This window comes from Triticum aestivum, chromosome 2A (genome assembly GCF_018294505.1).
Source record: "Triticum aestivum cultivar Chinese Spring chromosome 2A, IWGSC CS RefSeq v2.1, whole genome shotgun sequence".
Classification (NCBI taxonomy): Eukaryota; Viridiplantae; Streptophyta; class Magnoliopsida; order Poales; family Poaceae; genus Triticum; species Triticum aestivum.
In genome coordinates this window covers 603,020,157-603,033,237 of record NC_057797.1, presented here as the reverse complement: position 1 = coordinate 603,033,237, position 13,081 = coordinate 603,020,157, and the positions used below count along the sequence as shown (strand labels likewise).

At 43.9% G+C, this 13,081-nt stretch overlaps 1 long non-coding RNA gene across 1 annotated transcript; it reads left to right on the top strand.

Moving 5' to 3' along the window:
* Positions 1–11,082: 11,082 nt before the first annotated feature.
* LOC123185677 (uncharacterized) lies at positions 11,083–11,936 on the top strand. The gene is made up of 2 exons (XR_006493460.1): positions 11,083–11,515; positions 11,612–11,936. It is a non-coding gene; the product is annotated as an uncharacterized lncRNA (long non-coding RNA).
* The last annotated feature ends 1,145 nt before the right edge of the window (positions 11,937–13,081 follow it).

The window sequence follows — 13,081 nt, the reverse complement described above, 5'->3', positions numbered from 1 at the left end:
ATGTTGGGTCCCAGCTAGCAAGGGGAGTATTCTTTTTTTGTGCGTAATAAGGAGGCACTTCCTTGCGTGCGAAGATATAGCTGGTGGGTCCGAGCTGTCAGCGGCGGGAACGTTTTTGTCGCGAAATACAGAGGTCCTTTCGGTGGGTCCCAGATGTCAGGTGGAGGAATCATTATTTTGCGCGTAATAAGGAGGCATTTCCTTGCGTGCGGACCTGGACCCAGCTGTCAGCCTCTCCACGTACAAACCACTTCAGATGCATGTCGATCATTGACCACGCCACGCCGAGAGCACCAGGGCGGTGGACGATGACGAGGCCTAGGAAGGGAACGACACGGAGCCAGGGAAGACTCGGCAGTTGTTTCCCATGCGGAGGGGAGTACGAGGGTTTACTGGTTCGCCTGCCATCGCTGGAGAATAACAACAGGTGTGGGTGAGTAGAGGGATGGCTAGGCCAGCGATGGGAGTACGGTGGGGCGGTGAGGCCTACGTGGTAGCACAACCGGCAGCCGGAGGAGGGAGCAGGCAGTCCCACCGGCACTTTTTTGAGTGGCTGGGGCAGTAAGAACAGAGATTGACGAAGCACAATGGCCGTTGGATGGACATCCAACAGTCACTGCTTGTGCGTCATCCTTTTTTTAGGAAAGCCTCAAATCTGTGGAAAATAGCATACAAACCATCTGCCATTATTTCTAATAATTTATAACCCATTTGCTAATTCTTAAGGTTTTCTTGGAGCTCATATTCTTTTTGTTAGCATTACAGCCCATATTGTGGCCACGATTAAAAAATTATACGAAATTTAGCATATTTCGGTGCGGTCCGAACTGTTTTTAATCCCGAAATTTCGAGTCACATTCATACTAATTTAAAAAATAAATGTATATCAATATAAAATCCAACAATTTGTCCACGCATAAAAATCAATGCAATTTCAAATCTTGAAATGAAAAAAATAGAAATTTGAAACTAATTATCGGTTTGATGTGTTTTAAAAATGTACAACCCATTTCTCATTGCTGATAGGCCATTTTATCGGCCAGCCGAATGGAGCTCTCCTCGTCTTGAAAGATTTGCAGCCCAACAGGCCTGACAAAGCGACTCACTTGAAAAATCACAAAAAAACTGGGCTAGCCATTTTCAGAAAGAAAGAAAAAAACTACTGGGCTGGTCTGTGGTAAACATAAAAGAAAAGGTTGTCTAGATAGGCCAGAGTGCCCCACACAGCCCAGTTGACACCCTGCTTCTGTCTCAAAAACAAATTATATAAATACCACTCCAATTATGGCGATTCATAAAAATGCCACAGCAATTTCCAAACTTTGAAAAATGCCACTGCAATTTTTGCAAACTTTGAAAAACGCCACTGCAATTTTTGCAAACTTTGAAAAACGCCACTCCAGACTTCGAAAAATGCCACTGGAAATGGCATGAAATGGCATTTTTCAAAGTTTGGAAATTGTAGTGGCATTTCTCGGAATCACCAGATTTTGAGTGGCATTTATCAAATTAACCGAAAACAAAAATAACTGGGCGAGTGCTGAGTCCCTGGTGCCAGCCGCTCATTGTGCAATTCTCTCGTTTATTGACTACGTTGACAATGGCATGGGACCCAGATGTCAGAAATCCATTAGGAGGAGCCATTTTTTATTGGCTTGATATAAGGAGACACTTGCTTGCGTACTGCCATGACCTTGGTGGGTCCCTGCTGTCATCCTCTCCATGTACAATCATCTCCTGATTATGTACGGGACAACCTAGTAGGCCCACAAGTCAGCCTCTAAACGCGTGGCGGACAAATACAACCCATTTAAAAAATAACAGCCCATCCCACACGTTCAAACGGAAAGTTCAACATTCATAGCAAAGTAACATGTCTGATCCAAATATAAAGTACTGAACTTCCACGTTGACAACCATCATAGCCAAGTTAACTATCTACTCCCACTAATACTCTAGTAGTGTACAAGTACTAACTTACTCTTAGCTAACTAGACGATGCCGGCCGCCATCTGTGATACACGCTAAACATCGGCACCGGCGTCCTCCGCCTCGCCTCGGACTTGCCAGAGGTGCGATAGGGCGTGTTGCTCGCGTGCGTTGGCCCTTTCCATGCCGGCGTGGTCCACCGAAGCTTCGGATTCTAAGCAGGAAACCCACTTGACGAGCTTGTAGTAAAATTCGGCATCGCTAATGCGTGCGTTCCCGACAGCCTCCAGGGCTATTTGTCGGGCCCCGGCCTCCATGTAGTCGGCCCAGTTGCGGGTGCTTTGCTCGCGACTCAGAGCATTGGTGCGCTGCTGCTCCATGTCCCGTTGGCGGCGCAAATCGGTGATACGCTGCTCCTCCGCCAGGCGGTCGCGCTCCAACAACTCCTCATACTCTGCATTGCCATCTAAAGACGATAGAATGCCTCCTCCCTCCGTCTGCCTTCCGATGAAAAACCGAACACTAGTTCCAGCGGTGACCGCCTCCGGCGTCGCCTATCGCGGACGAGTGGGGGCATGGAGGACGTAGCGAGAGCGAGGATAAGTGGCGAGCAATGTCGAGCCGATGGGGGCTTATGAGGATAGGGCGATTTGGGTGATGGTGCCATCGGAGAAGCCCGGGAAATAGTAATTATAGGTGGAAGGTAGGCAAACCAGCATGTCACGGGAAACACGATGGTCATCGCAGTCATTGGAATTCAATGCATAAGTAGGCATGGCTTAGTGCGCCAGCTTGCCGTGGAAAACTAGAAAAACTGAAATTATGACTACGCCGTCCCGTTAGTGGTGCGTCCCGTCCGTGCTGGGTCGCACGCCGGCATGACGGTCAAACGAGTGCACTCGAATCATCCAGATGAGGTACTCCCTCCTTGTAAAAAATGATTCCACCACTCATCATCTACCTTGGTTGGTGAGATTTTTCAAATAAGCCCTGCAAACCGGAAGGAGGTAGTACATGCGTGATTCCCTATTTATTCGTGTAGGATCGAGTAGGTCGTTTTTTGAATTGAGACCTTCAAACCGGAAAGGAGGTAGTACGTGCGTGATCCGCTATTTATCCGTGTAGGATCGAGTAGGTCGGATAGTGTACGTGTAGGATCGAGTAGGTTGGATGGTGTATGTGTATGATCGCATTAGCTGATGAACGTTCGCTGGGAGATAGGGCATTTGCGAATGTTTTTTTTGGCAGTTTCTTTAGATTCGCATGGCATTTTCTTCAGAGCAGCTTGTCCATTTCTTCAGGGGTAGGCATTTTTATTCAAACAACTGCCACTTTGGATCTTGCTTCGCAACTAAAACTGCCAGGAGCGCATTAGTAGGCTAGCTAGTGATCGATCAGTAACTTGTAAACACCGAGCGAACAGAAATAAGGAACTGTTAGTAACTTGTAAACACTGAGAACATAGAAATAAGGATCATGCTGTGCACAACAGTAAGAGCCGGTCCGTTCGAAATATTCACACAAGACTCACAGGCCTGGCATTGTAATATGTTCACATTAGTAGCCCAAATTCAAAACCAACTAGTACGATTCCCATACATAAGACCAACATGTTAATGCATCTCAATGATTCACATATCATATACAAATATGTAGCTCCAAAAGCAAAGATCTAGAAAAAAACATCTGTTCTTCCTACTAACATGGATGCTTCTCTTGGCCAACATTCAATATAGAGTGAAAGACAATTTTTTTGTGAAGTCTACAATTCCTCTTGCAAACGTAACTAGTTTCACCAACAGCCGGAACCATGAGAATGAACCACACATGATGGAGGAACATCCACTGCAATATGATTTGGTCTTCGCTCGATCACACGGTGAGACTATTTTCGGAATACAAACTTTAACTTAGGCAAAATGATGTCCATTGTATAATCAGACCAAAGCAATGAAGCACCTATTGTTGGCCAATAAATAGTACATTACTACTTTTCTGCAGTCCATGAAGTGACTATCCAATCTTTCTTTGTCTATTTTCAAATGGCACTACATGCAGTGACTATACTATTCTCTTGTGCAGTTCAAACAAAATTGCGGTCACTTTGTTTGTTTGCCAAATAGCAACAGGCAGACATCTCTGTCTGCACAAATATCAAGCAGCTAGTAAACATATACGCCACCTTGTATTTTCGGTTTAAACACGTCTCTTCCGCTTAGCATCTGTCATGTTTTGCACTGGACAACTTGATACAGTCATGTTTTGCCCTAGACAATTTCATACTAAATTGATTTGCTGGTTCAGAGCAGAAATATAGCGCCTATTCTTCATCAGACCAAGGATATCCATGTTCTCAGTGATGGAAGAGGTGAAATCGATACAACCAAAATTGAACATCCAACCATTGAATCCTGTCTTGCACCTCCAATGTAGGTCCACCCTGCCAATAAATTCACATGCAAACCACTAGTATTACTATCTAATGATAGTACAAAAAGAGTAGCAAGATAGTAGCAAACCATGTACCTTCGTAATGAACAGCTCATAGTGCCACCAATTGGATATAAAGGTTTGGAAGAAAACATGCTCCTAATGTTGAACCATTTGGACTTATTGTGCAGTTTCACTAAAAGCAAACACCCCTCTTTGCATAGGTATTGAAAGTATGATTACTATAAAAGTGGCACTAGTTGAAGCATAGACTCACAAATATAAGCATTCCAATTTCTTAATGGGAAAAGGTAGCAAGACTGTTTCTAACCACCTGTTTAAAGGAATAAATAAGGCAACAATGGATGATGCCAGGAAGGCCTACATAGTTGTTTCTGAAAAATTGAGCCATTCCTGACCTTTCCTCTTCTTTTAAGCATATTTTGTGCAGTTCAACTAAAATAAAATGCCATCACTACCTTAACAATTCAGTGACACTATGCAAACGGAAATGACTTAACATTACATCATGATGTCAGGTATGTAGTCGACATGCATTAGAGACAAACATACAGACCTCCTCCGATAACATAATGACCATTAATTTTAACAAAGGTGTGACTAGCTTTACCGGGATAATTTGAGTGAACTCCACACCCTCTGTTACTTAATATAAGACATTTTCGCAATTCAATTTAAAGTACCCAAATGTCTAGTATTTAGAAAAATAGGTAGTAGTTTTCTTGAGCACATATCAGGGAAAGCTTGCCACACTTTATATATTTTCATACGCTAATGCAACACCATTTGAATAGTACAAATATACACTAATCACTACAAAAAATACACTTCCGTGATGATACGTGTTTGTCATAGTAGGTCGCTTTTTTATCATGCATGTACATCCATGACAAATTTATGACAGAATCAAGATAGTCATATCTGTGCTGTCGTAGAAGTGTTCCATGACATTACCAAAATTATCATCACGGAAGTGTCCACTTCCATGACAATAAATCGCGCATCACAGAAGTGCTTTCATCAAGGGTGACCAACACGTGGCATCCACCGTAACGGAACGTCGTTAAGCTATCGGGTCGGGTTTTGCATCCGATAACCCGTTAACAGCCCCGACCAATGGGAATTTTCCACGTGTAAAATCATCATTGGCTAGAGGAAACACGTGTTGGCTCATCGTTGGGACAGATGTCATCCACTCACTCGACAGAAGGCGCCTATGATACGTCAACACGTGGCACGGCCCAACAGTGGCCCATTCCCGTGAAATGGCCGGCCTATTTGACTTGGTCAAAAGCTGGCGGGCCGGCCCATGGAAAGCCTGTTAACGGCTTGTTCGCATATAGCCCATTTACAGCCCGCTAACCCAAGGCCCATTACGCCCTATCTGAATTAGGCCCAGTAGCATCATCTAGGTCATCCAATAGATTCCAGCCCATTTTCACTTCTGGCCCATGTATAGCCCATGACATCTTTCGGCCCATATGAGGCCCTTTGTAACTCTTGGCCCATTAGCGGCCTGTGCTGAACTGGCCCGTAATGAACAGTGTATCACTTTACACCCATTAACGGCCCATGGTGAAACTGGCCCGTAATGAACAGTGTATCACTTTATACCCATTAACAGCCCGTTATTTCGTTGGGCCGTCTCCAGCCCATGTTATCTTTCGGCCTTCTCAGAGCCCATTTATTCTTGGGCTCATTTCCAGCATTCATTTACTTATGGCCCGTTACTGTCATTTTCTGCTTGTGGGCCAAATTCAGCCTGTGGTTACAGTCGGCCCGTTTATGGTTCATTAATACGTTGGGCCATTTTCATAGCGTCATCAAATACGGCATTTTAACGATGGCCCATTATGGTCGGCCCATGAACGGACGATTCCAACTCTAGCCCGTTTACGGCCAGAATGCGGTCTGTTTGGCCCATGTTTGGCCAATCGATCATACGACCCGTATAAGGCCCATTGATGATACGACCCGTAGAAGGCCCATTGATGATACGACCCATAGAAGGCCCATTGTTTCTACGGCCCGTAGAAGGCCCACTGTTTCTACGGCCCGTAGAAGGCCCACTGTTTCTACGGCCCGTAGGAGGCCCAGTGTCACTACAGTAAATATTAGCCCATGGTTATTGTGGCCTAGTTTTAAAAAAAATAGGTTATTGCAGCCACTAGCAAACCACAGAAAAAGAACTGCACTGACTACAAGCAAACACTACAAGAAATCTGTTAATACATGACGGATTTCTCATGACGTTCCCAGAATCCGTCACCATTGATGACGGTTTCTTTTGGTTTGTCATGAAAACTGTCATGATGAGAATTCACTCCAAAACAGTAGCATAGAGAGACCGTCATGAAAACTGTCATGGATCGGGTTGGGCCTATCCTTCTTTCTTTGTACATTTTATTCGGACCGTCATGGATGGTTTGTGCTGATGTGGCTTGGGTGCCCTTGTTTGCTTGGCTCGGCTCGTGCTAAGCTAAATTAAAAAGAAATCTTTTTTTGCAGGTGAATTAAAAAGAAATTTGTCAAAACTACGTAATTAACAAGGTAATTAGGCCACGTTTCTCTCAAAAAAAGTAATTAGGCCACGTCAGCCCGCCGGGGTTTGGTCGCGATGGACCTTATTCAGCGGCGGAGATGCATCGACAGGCCACGGGGCGACGATTAAGTCTACTAGGAGGAAGCCGTCACTCGCGCGAGCCTAGGAAACCAAGCGGGGCACTTGGGGTTGTTCTGGAAGAACGCCGGTGATGAGATTTGCGGCAGCGCTCTCGCGGCCAGGATGCAAAGGAGGCTACAAGGCATGGGAAGGCTAGCTAATGGGCTCAGAGGAACCCTGGGAGGACTAGGAACTCGAATTCGTGCTCGGTTTCGACAGCCACCGTCCCTAGCAACGGCAGTGACATGGCAGGCTGTGGTAGAGGCCGGGCAAGACACCGTTGAAGCGCTTTGTTCAGGGCAACAGAGGTCGATTCAATCTTCCTGGAGGTTCAGCACGCAGTAGCGGTGCTCGAAGAAAACACGGGGCGGCGATTTGAGATCTTTGTCGACGCAGGTGGAGGATGGTGGCGACTGCGCACTCGCGGACACGCTCAGGAACACAAGATGGAGAGCGGGATGAGGTCGAGAATGTGAGGGGAAAGGAAGAAAGGGCCGAGAGGGATCTAGCGCGGGTGGGGCGGGTGGGGGGTCGGCCATGTCGAAGCAGGAGCTGGCAACCTCCGCATGCGCGTGTGACTTTATCTCTGCCAGAGGTTGAAGACGACCCCAAGCAGGTCAGGCTGGGCCTAAACTACTAGGCTAGGTGAGCAGTTATTTCTATTTCTCTTTCTCTTTTACGTTTTCTGTTTAATTTAATTCACACCAATTTGAAATTCCAAAGTGATTCAAACAAGTTCTAATTCTTCTGAGTATTTAAATGTAGCATATTAAATGCTTTCCAAGGTTACATGTTATTTTCATGAATTTTAAACTTATATTATTTATACTATGTATATAATCCAATCCAAATACATTATGGATTAATTGTAGAGTCCAAAGAATTTCCTTTAAAAGTTCCAGAAAACTAGGCTGGGACCCGCAATAGTTTATATGGGCCCATGCCTTATTCTTAGTGTTTTAGAAAGGCTTTCTGGATTTTTTGGAAAATATTTAGTGGTTTTTGCTTTAATTAAAATAATTGTTTGAATTAATAGCCCATTCAAATAATAAATAATCCATCTTTTCACCGAAAAATGGATAAAAAATAAAAAAATATTTAGAAGAATGTTCTCTACGTATTCTTGTGATTTGATTCATAAATATTAAACTTTAAGTGCATGAAAATTTTGGCAGAAATGTGTTCAAAATTCCTAGTTGTGCCGATGAGTCTATGTTCAGGAATTATCTGAGCAAATAAGAAGAAGTCCAAGCACCAGGGTGCCAAGATTCAACCCATACATGGAGCATAATTGTTTTTATTTGTACAAAATCCAAATTGAGTCCGAAAAATATGAAAATTGGTATGGTTTCATGATATGGCCCCTAGTTATTATGGTAAAAATTTGAGAAGATTTTGCAATTTTTTGGTGTACATTGCTTGGAAAATGGAACATCTGTGAGTAGGAATCATGGTTGCAAGAGGGAACAAGTCGGGTTTGAAGATGAAGTGTGAGTTGCCATTATTTGACCTTGAAACCTTTTATGCACTCAATAGAAACCATCACATGTTCCATGTCAAAATTTGGCATATGGGGGGTTTGTTTGCTATATTTAAGTCATTAAGTGCATTTCTACGTATTTAACGGATATAATTCAAATTTGAACAACAACTACATGGAAAAGTTGGCAAAATGAGTTCATATCCTACTTGTGCCAATGAGTATATGTTTAGGTATTATGTAAGAAAACAAGAGGAATTCCAAACACCATGGTGCCAAGACTGGACCCCCCACATAGAGCATAATGGGTTGAGAAAGTCTGTTGGAAGGCTCAACTCTGGATGAAAATCTCGCATCAACCTTGTCGATGCTAGCAACAATGGCGTCTGTGGATGTCGTTATCCTTCTTGAAGGAGCTGTTGTGGATCTTGCTATACCTCGGCTTCTCGGGTCTCATGGTCTTTGGGTGAAAACCTAATATTTGGCTATGACAAATTGGGTGATGGTGGTGTCCGCGACATCGCTTCCTCCTTGGAGGCGTCACTTTGGAGACCTCGACGACTGCCTTCGAGGGTGCGCCTGGCTATAGGTGGAGCTTGGGTTTGTGTGGTTATCAGGGGAGTAGCTGGTAGCTGGCCATTGGCCAGTGGTTGCGACTTGTGGTGCTCATGACCTAGTTTAGCTAGTGTTTTGCCCATTTGTTAGGATTTTAGCTCAGTTTTCCTTTAATTAACAGAGAGGTCTCTTTGTACCATTTCTCTCTGATCAATGAACATAACAGCTCTCCTACTATCGCTTGAAAAAAACATAACAACCATCAGCGATGGCACTGAAGGATAGAAGTTGCACTTCTCAGTATGGATGGATCATTCCGGGCGTGCGAGGATTTTTTTTCAGCCATTGCAACACACATACACATTTGCTAGGTGTAGGCCATAGTTAGGGAAGGGCGGATGTCACGTCCAGCTCCAAGAGATCTTTACCAACTAATAAAGCGACTATCGCTTCTAGTCATCCGTCATTAAAATTACCCTCTAAGTTGGTAAAAATTACCCACCAATACCACCCATAAATGGGAAAACGATTCAAGTTTTCGGACCAAAAATCACCGCCTCATTTGTGGTCATATAGGGGCGCGACGAGAATAAGTCACAAAACAATGAGCAGCAGAGTGGTTGGCCGATCCCTCCCGTAGGGATGAGACCAGGGTTTGAATCCCAACTTCCACAATTTTTGGGTGTGTTTGGATCGCTTCCTGGCAATTTATTGCCTGGGTTGGTGTGTGCCTGGAGATTGTTTGGTTGATGGCCTGGAGATACCTCAATTTTTTTAAAAAAATGTTTTTCAAAATTTGTACCCCAATTTTTTTTAAAAAGTTCGTCGATTCAAAAAATGTTTGTTGAGTCAAAAAATGTTAATGAATTCAAAACCAATTCATACATTTAAAAAATTGTAAACAAAACTAATGTTCATGATTTTTTTTGAGAAAATCAAAAATTTCAAAACAAAATTGTCGATTCGAAAAATTGTTCGCTAATTCAAATTATTTTATGTCCAGGACGAAAGTCTTTATATATGTTGGCATTGGAAGTAGTTCATGGTCAATGAGATTTGTTTTTAAAGTTTTAAACGTTCCCTTGCGCAACATAATGATAAGTGTGGCGTGCACTAGCAAATTCATAGCCTTGGAATTTACCGCGGAATGCATTGTGATCACATGGACATCGGGACTATCATCGGCTAGGGTGAGAAAAATTAATAAATGGCAATATGGTGAGCCACTATGTTAAAATAGAGTATGCTCATACATCAAGATATTGAGTCATACTTATTTGGCGAGCCATAATTTTTTGTCTCCCGTTGTAATGCATGAGCATATTTGCTAGTAAGTTACAAAACTAATAGGCAATGACTTGCAATGGCATGGTTGAGTGGCAATTGTGTGTTGTGGCCGAGGTCATCCTCACCTTGGCATTGAACATGTTCGAGCGCATTACGGTCAGGTGAACATGGTGACCATGACAACAAGGATGAGGCGCTATGTTCAAATAGATCTTTATCAAACAAAAATGTTCAAATAGATAGCATGGACATGTGGAAGGGACTTGCGTGGCGTTTACTGTATTTGGAGCATGCAATTTTTTCTCCCATTCTGAACACGGACGTGTTTACTAGTTAAAACCCGTATTCGGATTTGTCATAATAATTTTTGAGATCTACTCATAATTAAAATGTCAAACAAAGAAATAGAAAAGAAATATGAAAATTAGTACTGAGTAGTACTACTATAAGAAAACAACAACAGAAAATAAAAGAAAATAAAAAACCTTTTGGACCATGCGAACTTCGGCACTGGGCTGAAGGCAACGAAAGTCCACTAGGGTTCCTAGACATTTGTATCCAGCGTAGTACAAATCCTGCGTTCTGATTGGTCCATTGGACCCTCCCACGGATCGTAGTGTATCCACCGTTGATCCCTCCAAGATCCAACGGCACACACTCATCCCCCTCACTATCTTCTTTCTCGCCCCACCCCCGCCGCTGGCTCGTTTTCCATGGACTGCCTTCCCGATCTCCGTGCTCCTTCTCTCCACCCCTCGGATTGCAATAGAAGGCGGCTGGCGAACTTTGTGCCGGTTCGCCGTAGTAGCTGCAGCCTGCGCGCCACTCTCCTCTTCCCGTCACCGTGGAGCTTCCCTGATCCGTCGCCGAGGAGCTGAGCCGACCCGTCACTGAGGACGCTGCGCCGACCCGTCGCCGGGGTGCCGTGTCGTGGTGGTTGCCAAGACAATGGGAACAAGGCCGGCGACGTCGAGGCTTCCGCCGTTCTGTCCAGTGGTGCCGCACTGAGCCAGCGAGGCGCCTGGTCAAGTTGAGCATCGGCGGCTGGGGGCTACCTCGTGCTGGGCTGCTGCTGCCCACCCGTCGGCACAAGGCCCGTGTTCATCTCCTTTGCTGTCCTCGCCGTTACATAATTCGTCTAGCTCGACACTGTGAGCCGTTTGTCGATTCAGATTTGCCCCTTTCATTTTTACTTCGGATTATCCCCTCGCTTTTGCTTCTGATTATGCAAGACCTCTTATTTGCAGGCAACGGCTGTTCCATGGCGTCACTATGGGTGGAGACGGTCACTGAACAGGAGCATTGGTCGAGTCAAGGCCATTGTGGATAGTGGATACGGCGTCTCCCTCTGAAGATTTGAGCGGATACAGGCAGTTATCCGGCCAGCAAAGTGTTGAGATGAACCGTGGTGGTTGCAGTGTAGTATAGCTCTGGGTCTTTTTTCCTTTTGTGGTATTGTGATAAGTCTGTACTGGGTCTTTTTTCCTTTTTTCTTAATTTTTTATTTCCTGACATGTTTATGCAATTTCCTTTTTTGTTTAATAATAAAATTACCAGTAAATTTTTCTTATTGACTCCAAATTTCCATGGACAAGAGAAATTACTTATGGGCTAATTTCATGGATCTAACTACTGGGGCTTGGCCCAACTTGGAATTTAATGGGCAAAACTTCTTATGGGGCTGATCACAACATGGGCCAATAGTCTTGGACAAAGCTAAAACTTAGTGGGCCAAAGTTTGAATTGGGCTGACTATTACATGGGCTGCCATGTCAGATCCATGTTGGTTGCCATGTCACATGATGACGTGGAATGTATGATTAACGCCGTTATCTAACAGGAATCTATGACAGTCAAGAACTGTCATGGATCCATGACAGTTTTGGCAATCCGTCAAGGAGTGCATGGTAGTCAAATTATGACGCGATATACATGACGAATTTCAGGTCCGTCATGGACAACCTACCACGACGGTTTTGTGCACATATGTGACATCTTGGTTCCGTCATGGATTAACACATTTCTTGTAGTGAAACAAATAAACAAGACAACACAAGGAAATAAATAAGCAAGCAACTTACACTAGGCTATCACGGCTATTACACATATTACATCCACTGGGCATCAAAGTTCGCCACCAGTGCAAATATAGGGAACACAACAACATATAAATGCCGCAGCAAAACAAGTCTAGAACAGAAACCACTTAGAAGAGCTCAAGAAACAATATCCTAGGTACCCATAATGCTGCAAGATGCTTAGCAAGCTTATCAAGTTTCTCTTGTTTGGCGCTTAAGTCCTCCAGCGCTTGCTGTTGCACCAGAAAGTATGCATTTAAATTCTGCAGGGACTTCCACAGTCCTTCGGCTTCTTGTCGCATAACATCTGATCGATGTCTTTCAACTTGAAGTTGAGACTCAAGAAGCCGAACTGATTCAGGCAATGAGTTCGAAGAGTTGGTGTCAGCAGTGGTAGCCAGTAACTTGAACACTACATCAAGACAGGACTTTGGGTTTGTCTCAGTGTCTTCAATATAGTTTTTATCAGCTTTCTTGAAGACCAACAGGGATGTCTCACTATCTTGAACCTTATCTGCATTACTCCCTTTACCATTGCATAACAGGGTACTCTTCTCCAATATTTTATCTGTGTTCTAAAAGAGAAACAAACAAACACATCTCAGGTTTACAATGTAGTATATGAAACTCATTTTGGTA